We start from the raw sequence: 6,722 nt of genomic DNA, 5'->3' as shown, positions 1-6,722 counted from the left end.
TTGTTTCTATTTCCTTGGTGTTAGTTGTGATCTCTCCCCTTTCATTCATAATTTTATTAATTTGGGTTCTTTCTCTTTTCTTTTGGATGAGTCTGGCCACAGGTTTATCGATCTGTTAATTCTTTCAAAGAACCAGCTTCTAGTTTCATTGACCTGCTCTACTGTTTTTCTGGTTTCTATTTCATTGATCTCTGCTCTAATCTTAATTATTTCTCTTCTCCTGCTTGGTTTAGGTTTTATTTGCTTTTTCTTCTCCAGTTCCTTTAGGTGTAAGGTTAGCTTGTGCATTTGGGATTTTTCAACTTTTTTGAGTGAGGCTTGGATGGCTATGTATTTCCCCCTTAGGACCACCTTTGCAGTATTACATAGGTTTTGGACCAATATGTTTTCGTTCTCATTGGTTTCCATGAATTGTTTAAGTTCTTCTTTAATTTTCTGGTTGATCCAAACATTCTTAAGCAGGATGGTCTTTAGCTTCCAAGTGTTGAATTCCTTCCAAATTATTTCAAAGCATTGTGGTCTGAAAATATGCAGGGAATAATCTCAATCTTTTGGTATTGATTGAGACCTGATTTGTGACCCAGTATGTGGTCTATTCTGGAGAAAGTTCCATGTACGTTCAAGAAGGATGAGTATTCTGTTGTTTTAGGGTGGAATGTTCTGTATATATCTATGAGGTCCATCTGGTCCAATTTGTCATTCAAAGCTCTTGTTTCTTTGTTGATCTTCTGCTTAGATCTGTTTATTGCTGAGAGTGGAGTGTTGAGGTCTCCTTTATTTTGGTTAACAGTTGGCTTATGTAGTTGGCTGCTCCCATGTTGGGGGCATAGATATTTACAACTGTTAGATCTTCTAGTTGGATAGACCCTTTAAGAATGATATAGTGTTCCTCTGTATCTCTTACTACAGTCTTTAGGTTAAAATCTTAATTTTTCTGACATGAGAATTGCTACCCCAGCTTTCATTTGAGGTTTGTTGGCATGAAAAATGGTTCTCACTTTCAGTGAGATGTATCTTTAGGTTCAGAATGAGTCTCTTGTAGACAGCATATGGATGGGTCATGTCTTTTTATCCAGTCTGCAACCCTGTGCTGTTTCATGGGAGCATTTAGGCCATTCACGTTGAGAGTGATTATTGAAAGATATGATTTTAGTGCCATCCTGTTGCCTGTGAAGTCCCTGTTTCTATAAATTGTCTCTGTAAATTTCTGGTCTAGACTACTCTTGGGTTCTTTCTTCTTTTATAGACCCCCCCTTTCTTGCAGGGCTGGCTTGGCGGTCACATGCTCTTTCAGTTTCTGCCGGTCCTGGAAGCTCCTTGTCTCTCCATCCATTCTGAATGACAGCCTTGCTGGATAAAGTATCCTTGGCTGCATGTTCTTCTCATTTAGTACCCTGAATATGTCTTGCCAGCCCTTTCTGGCTTGCCAGGTCTCTGTGGACAGGTCTGACGTTACTCTGATGTTCCTCCCTGTGTGTGTAAGAAATCTCTTCCCCCTAGCTTCTTTCAGGATTGTTTCCTTGGTTCTAAGATTTGCGAGTTTTCCTATTATATGTTGAGGCGTTGATCTGTTCTGTTTGATCTTGGGAGTGGTCCTCTCTGCCTCTTGGACATGAATGCTTGTTTCCTTCCCTAGATTAGGGCAGTTCTCAGCTATGATTTGCTCACATATATCTTCTAGTCCTCTCTCTCTTTCCACCCCCTCAGGGATCCCAGTAATTCTGACATTGGAACATTTCATGGCGTCAATAATCTCTCTCAGCCTGATCTCTTGGGCTTTCAGGAGTTTATCCCAGGCCTCCTCAGCTTCTTTCTTTTCTATCATCTTATCTTCTGGCTCACTAATTCGTTCTTCTGTCTCATTTACCCAGCTGCCAGAGTATCCAGTTTAGACTGCATCTCATTCATAGCATTTTTAAGTTCGGCCTGATTAGATCTCATTTCTGCCCTTAGAGGGTCTATATTGTCACTAATATTTTTCTCAAGTCTTGTTATCGACTTCATAATTGCTACTCTGAAGTCTGTCTCTGACATCTTGCTGATATGCATATCCATTAGGTCTGTGGCAGAGGCCATAGTCTCTGATTCTTTTCTTTGTTGTGGGTTCCTTCTCTTAGTCATTCTTTTGAGGGTGGTTGAGGGAATGTACAGAGTCCAAAGTATTAACCATGACCCAAGCAAGATGCACCTGTTTTATAGGGACCCCAGGGTTGTCTTGTTCTTGTTCTTCCAGCCTGTCTTCTGGGGGAGGGGCCTGCCGTGCTGTTACTCAGGCAGCCCTGCTTGGGCAGAATTGCAGTGCCCCCCGTTGGGGGGGAGAGGGGGGAGTTGGGCTCAGTGAAAACCGTTTTTTTGAGCTTTTGTTCTCTGGCATTCTGTCACCTTCCCAGTGCCAGCTCCTGGCTGCTCCCTCCCCCTTCTGTTTGTTTTCTGATATCTGCCCACAGAATCACGGCTCCACCCTTCATACCTCGAGACTGCTGGAGATTTTCTGCTTGTAGAGATCCAGATAGATATTCTTACATTTCAGGCTGATTTCATAGGTGTTCAGAATGGTTTGATAGATATCCAGCTAAATTCAGGAGACCGGTTGAAATAGGGTCCCCTACTCCTCCGCCATCTTGCCCGGAATCAAAATTAACCATTTTAAAGTGAACATTTCAGTGGCATTTAGTGCATTTACCAGTTGTCCAACTACCACCTCTGCCTAAGTGCACAACATTCCCATCACTCCAAATTACTGTCCGTTACCCATAAGTCAGTTTCTCCACATTTTCCTGTTGCCAGTCCCTGAAATTACCAGTCTGCATTGTGTCTCTGTTTATTCTTTATAGATTTCTTCTTTTTCAATATTGTCTGGACACTTCAGGGGCCGTCGCAGTTCCATATGTATTGGATCATGTTTTCCATTTCTCCAAGGAAGGTTTCTAGAATTTTCATAATGTATATATAGAATATCTAGACCACTTTGGTAAATGTTATCCTCTTTAAAAATATGATCTCTTCCAGCCCATAAATATGAAATGTCTTTTCTATTTATTTTGGTGTTTAATTTCTCTCAGCAGCATTTTATGCTTTTCAGTCTACAGGTCTTTCACTGCCTATGTTAAGATTTTTTTCTAGGTATTTTATTTCTTGGATGTTTCATTATCTATGGAGTATTTTAACATTCCCTTCCCAGATTGTTCATAATAGTTTATAAGGCACAACTGCTTTCATGTGTTGATATTGTGTCCTGCAACCTTCCTGACATCATTAGGACACAGTGTTAGAGTAGGTTGTGTGTGTGTGTATTTTTTTTAAAGATTTTATTTATTCATTTGACAGAGAGAGGGCACAAGCAGAGGGAAGGGCAGGCAGGGAGAGCTAGAAGCAGGCTCCCCGCTGAGCAGGGAGCCCATCCTGGGGCTGGATCTCAGGACCCTGGGACCATGACCTAAGCCGAAGGCAGAGGCTTAACTGACCAAGCCACCGAGGCGCCGTGTGTGTGTGTATTTTATGGAATTTTTTATACGTAGTATCATGTCATCGGCACATAGAGATTATTGTCCTTTTTCTTCCCCAATATGTATATTTAAAATTTTTTCTTTCTTTCTTTTTTTGTCTTACTGGTCCTGGTAAAACTTGCAGTACAGTGTTGGATAGCATTGATAAAAGTCAGTATTCCATCACTTATTCCTTATCCTAGGGGGAGAGTATTACTCTTTCACCATTGACTATGATATGAACTGTGGGTTTTTTATAATAGACCTTTAAGAAGTTGAGGAAGTTCACTTCTGTTTTAAGTATGCTGGTGTTTTTAACATGAAAGAGAGTTCTAGGTTTTTTCAGATATTCTGTAGACAATGAGATGATTGTGTAGGTTTTTCTTTTTTTCTTTTTACTATTAATCTAGGTTATTATATTGATAGGTGTTTACATGTTGAATTGTCAATCCTTGAATTCTTGGAGTAAGTCCCACTTGTTTATATTGTGTAATTTTAATCTGTGTATTTAATTGGACAGTATGTTAATGAAGATATTTGCATCTATATTAATAAGTTATATTGGTTTATCATTTTATTTTCATGTGATGTCTTTGGTTTGGTATCAGAATAATGTTGGCCTCAGAGAATGAATTAAGAAATGTTCATTCTTGGGGGGACTGGGAGGGGAAAAAAGGAAGTGTTCCCTCTTATTTTTTGTTGTGGTGGTTTAGTTATAAGGAAATTCCTCACCTTTTGTTTATCTTGGAAGTTGTAATTGGTTGACTTTTTTGTCCCCCCCCCCCCTTATCTGTCAACATTTTAAATATCTTATCCCATTGTCTCTGGACTTCATGGTTTGGCTGAAAAATCAGCTCTGAAAGTTATTGTGCGTCCTTTGTATGTGATGCTTCTCCCTTCCTGCTTTCAAAATTCTCTTTTTTACCTTTGTCTTTCCACATACTGATTATGATTTGTTGCAGTGTGCGTCTCTGTTGCAGTTTTTCTTAATTGCATGTTCACTGAGTTCTTAGATTTGTAGAGTCTTGTCTTTTAACATTTAAGAAATTGTCTACCATATTTCTTCAATAATCCTGCCTCCTTCTCTTTCTCCTTTCTTTTTGGGACTCCCATTGTTCATATGTTGGCCCACATGATGTTGTCCTGCAGCACCATTAGACTCTATTCACTTATACTCAGTCTTTTTCTTTGTGTTCCTCATACAGGGTAATTTCACCTGATCCCCTACCAGTTATCTGCATCTTACTTCCACCTCATTAGACCTGATATTGAACCTCTCTATGAAATTTTTCTTTTCTTTTCTTCTTAAGATTTTATTTATTTATTTGAGAGAGAGGGAGAACATGAGAGCAGGGAAGGGCAGAGGGAGAGGAATAATCAGACTCCCTGCTGAGAAGGGAGCCCAATGTGGGGCTCGATCCCAGGACCCTGAGATCATGACCTGAGCTGAAGTCAGACGCTTGACCAGCTAAGCCAGCTAGGTGCCCTTCTGAAATATTTCAATTCGGGTTCAGCTTCAGAATGTGTTTGGTTTCTTTTTCCATCTTTTATCTCTTTACTGATATTCTGTTGTTTATTTAAACAGTGTTTTCCTGATTGCTTTTTAATTCTTTGTCCATCATTCCCTTTAGCTTAAATAGTTGAATTAAAGTGTGTGTTTAGTAAGTCCAAAACTGGGCTTCCTTAGGGCCAGATTTTAGTTATTTATTTAATATTTATTTTTCTGTATGGGTTCTGCTTTATTGTTGTGTTGCCTCCTTTGTAACTTCTTGTTAAAAACGGGACATTTTGAATGTGTTGAAACTTTGGAAATCATAATATTATTCCTTCCCAGGGTTTCTTATGTTTATGATTGTTGTGTATTTATTTCCCTCAACAAATTTTATGTGGTGTATTTTCTTTGTTTCGTGTGGCCATTGATGCCTTTGGTTCACTTATTGGTCAGCTAGTGATTGAGCAGATTTCCTGAAACAGCTAGAACCAAACACAAATCAACTTTCCACTCTTTGTAGATGAGGTGTGTGTGTGTGTGTGTGTGTGTGTGTGTGTGTGTTGGGGAGTGCTTGAAACACACATGGTAGAATTTTAAGACAACAGTGCCTTATCCTTCACTTCTGCTTGCTCAGAATCTGCTGGTCAGCTGGAGGTATACGCTTGGGGGCTTCTCAGGTCTTTTCTCATGTGTCTGGTCCTGGGCATGCCTGCAACCTTCTAGGGTTCCTGGAATATGTGGGGAATTTTCAAAGCCTTATTTCCCAGTGCACCTCACTCCTCAATGCTTTTCTAAGGATTTTCAGTTTGTCCATTGTTTGTGCCAATTGTTATCCCTGCCCTAGGTGGCAGTGGCTACTAGACTTACCTTTAAATATTTGTGATGAATGGCTCCTGGTCATTATCTCCATTTAGGTAGAGATCTGAGGTAGGCCAAAGAAAGCAAGCATTTTGAGCCACTCCTTCAGGGAGCCAGCAGGCAGATTAAAGAAACAAATAACCAGTCACAATTCTTTGAAGATGCCATCTCTTCCCTGAGGTTTGGGAAGCCTGTATCCCTTGCACACTGCCATCTTCAAGGCCACTTCCTAGCTGGGATGCAGGGCACAGAGTCAGGGCAAGTTAAAACAGCTACCTTTTTCTTGATTAAGAGTGTGCCTTGTTGCTGGAATCCCGTGATTAATTTCCAGGGTTCTTATAAAGTTCATTCTGAGAGTTTTTGGTAGTTCATCTCCTGCTGGAGTCTCCTGGAGTTCCCTTCTTTGCCATTTCCATGTCACAGAGCCCCACTGTTAATCTCTATACTATTACATGTTTATCAGAACTTCTGTTTCACAATGGATGATTTCAACATATTTTCCGTTTATGATATTGTGTGCTTCTCCTGAAATTCAGCCTCTTTCTTTTTTTTCTTATGGGTGAATTGTTTAAAATTCTAATGCCTATATATATTTCTTACAAATATACATATTCCTTAATAACTGCTGAATTTGTCTGGGGTTACTAACATGTTTATTTTTTCATTATTAATAGATAATTGTAGCATAGATTATGGAATATAAGTACAGGACACTGATTATTAACATTGCAGTATGCCTGTTCTACATGGATGCAGTTTTATAGCAAGTATTCAGAATATTTTGTTATTCTTAAAGCTTTGTTTTAATGTTGTGTACAATAAGTATTCGATAATTGAGTTTGATAGGTATTTTTCTTTTTTTTTTTTTTTTTTTTTTTTTAAAGTTT

Source organism: Neomonachus schauinslandi, chromosome 16 (assembly GCF_002201575.2).
Source record: "Neomonachus schauinslandi chromosome 16, ASM220157v2, whole genome shotgun sequence".
NCBI classification, from domain to species: Eukaryota; Metazoa; Chordata; class Mammalia; order Carnivora; family Phocidae; genus Neomonachus; species Neomonachus schauinslandi.
Note: the sequence above shows the minus strand (reverse complement) of the source record.